The following is a 2101-nucleotide window of genomic DNA, read 5'->3' as shown; positions in this document are numbered from 1 at the left end:
AGACGGTGAACAGATTTTCATGATGCCTTACAATCCAGGTTAGTCTCCTTAGGATTTTGTTTTTATGATTTTCAATAAATGACAGCGTATAAACTAACCACGTCGGTGTTTTATTTTATTGAGTCGCTTGAAACTACTAACCACGTCGGTAGTTATTTATCGTCGTGATAAATATATAATGTCGTCGATTGCTACTTTATTTCGTCGTGTGAAATATTATAATACGTCGTTTTTTTAAATAACCGTCGTTTTTATATTAATTTTGTGCAGCCGTCATTGGATCTTGCTGATTGTAAGAGCAAAGAAGGAGACCGTCTATTTTCTGGATCCTCTGCCAGGTCATCGCGTGGTCGACGAAGAGGCGAAAAACATCGTGAACAGTGCTATAAAAATATATAATACCCACATAGCCCGAGCAGGACGTAAAAATGTAATTTGAAAAACTCTCTCAGGCACACCAAAGCAACCCAGCAGTGTCGAATGCGGGTATTACGTGATGCGCTTCATGAGGGACATCATCATGGATCCTTCCTTGGGGTTTGAGAATAAGGTAAGAAGAAATTACCTTCATACATTTCACGTCGTTTTTTGTATTATCAACGACGGTCATGTAAAATTACCGTCGTTGAATAGATATACTACGTCGGTTATGAAAAATATCGTCGTCTGTGATTGAATTTCTTTTTATTGATAAACCCTAATAGTCATTGTTTATGCAGTATGCCAAGGAAAACCAGGAAGCTTCATACCCCCAAGAAGCCATTGATGAAGTCCGGAATGAATGGGCAGAGTTTGTTTTCCAAATTATTAAACAGGGCAATTATTGAACACTTGATATTTATGTATAATGTACAAATTTTCTCTATAATATGTAATGTAAAAATTTGTTGAGGTTTTCTTAAATTAAAAAAAAAAAACAAACATACAAATTGCGTAACCGACGTGTAATACTTTTCCAACGACCTAATAAAGTCAAAAACCGTCGTATTTTGTTGTTTCGTTTTAAACAAATACGACGTAAAAGGATAGTTAGACGACGTTCTTTGAACAATTGAGTCGTTTATGGTTTACAACATCTTCAATTTCTTAAGGGTTCAGGGTAGTACTTTGTAACGACAGCGGTTAAGTCGTGGAATATATATTTTACGTCGTATAGTTAAATAGTCATTCTCATTTTAACGACGCCATCATTTTAACGACTTAGTAGTCTATTACAATTTACAACGCCTACAATTTATTAACACCGACGTGTTTGTTGTTGTGATAAGAATATTTTATTATTTTTATATCAAAATATTCAAAATAAATTTAAAATAAATCAGAAAATGAAAAGTCAACTCCTATGAAGTCATTGATATATTTTCTCCACATAAACCTTGAAAAATTCATTTTGAATAACAAAAATTTAAAATGACCATCCAAAAAAAAATTGTTTTGATGAGTCATAAAACACTTCTAGTTTTATGGTTTAGGGTTTAGAGTCTAGGGTTTAGAGATTAGGGTTGTTATTTATTGGGGTTTATTTTTAAAGTATAATTTTGGGTAGTCTAGGGTATATGTTAGACTTTAAAACCATAAACCTTTATAAACTTAATTTTTTAAATTGTATAATTTAGTTTTAAGGGTTTAGGATATTAATTTTAACGACGGTGATTTGGTCGTGGAATACATATTTAACGTCGTTCAATAGAAAATATCCCGACATGGTTTCTACTTTAAATGACCTCATTTTAATATGTTAGTCGTCTATTATAATTTACAACGCCTTCAATTTCTTAACACCGATCCCGGTTTGTTGTTGTGATAAGAATATTTTATTATTTTTATATCAAAATATTCAAAATAAATTTAAAATAAATCAGAAAAAATGCAAAGTCAACTTCTATGAAATCATTGATATATTTTATTCCTTAAACCTTGAAAATTGATTTTGAATAACAAAAGTTTAAAAAGTCATTCCAAAACAAAATTTTTTGATGAGTCATAAAAATCACTTGAGTTTTATGGTTTAGGGTTAGTCTAGGGTTTAGAGATTAGGGTTGTTATTTATTGGGGTTTATTTTTAAAGTATAATTTTTGGGTAGTCTAGGGTATATGTTAG

The 2101-nt window shown here is 31.2% G+C and overlaps 1 protein-coding gene across 1 annotated transcript in view; it reads right to left on the bottom strand.

Annotated features, from left to right (window-relative positions):
* Positions 1 to 2101, bottom strand: part of LOC117630235 (pseudo histidine-containing phosphotransfer protein 5-like) — a 52346-nt gene that overhangs the window by 32358 nt on the left and 17887 nt on the right. The gene's annotated exons all lie outside the window — the stretch shown is intronic.

Source organism: Prunus dulcis, chromosome 6, assembly GCF_902201215.1.
Source record: "Prunus dulcis chromosome 6, ALMONDv2, whole genome shotgun sequence".
In the NCBI taxonomy this organism is placed as follows: Eukaryota; Viridiplantae; Streptophyta; class Magnoliopsida; order Rosales; family Rosaceae; genus Prunus; species Prunus dulcis.
The sequence above is the reverse complement of the archived record's forward strand: the minus strand, read 5'-3'. Positions and strand labels throughout refer to the sequence as shown.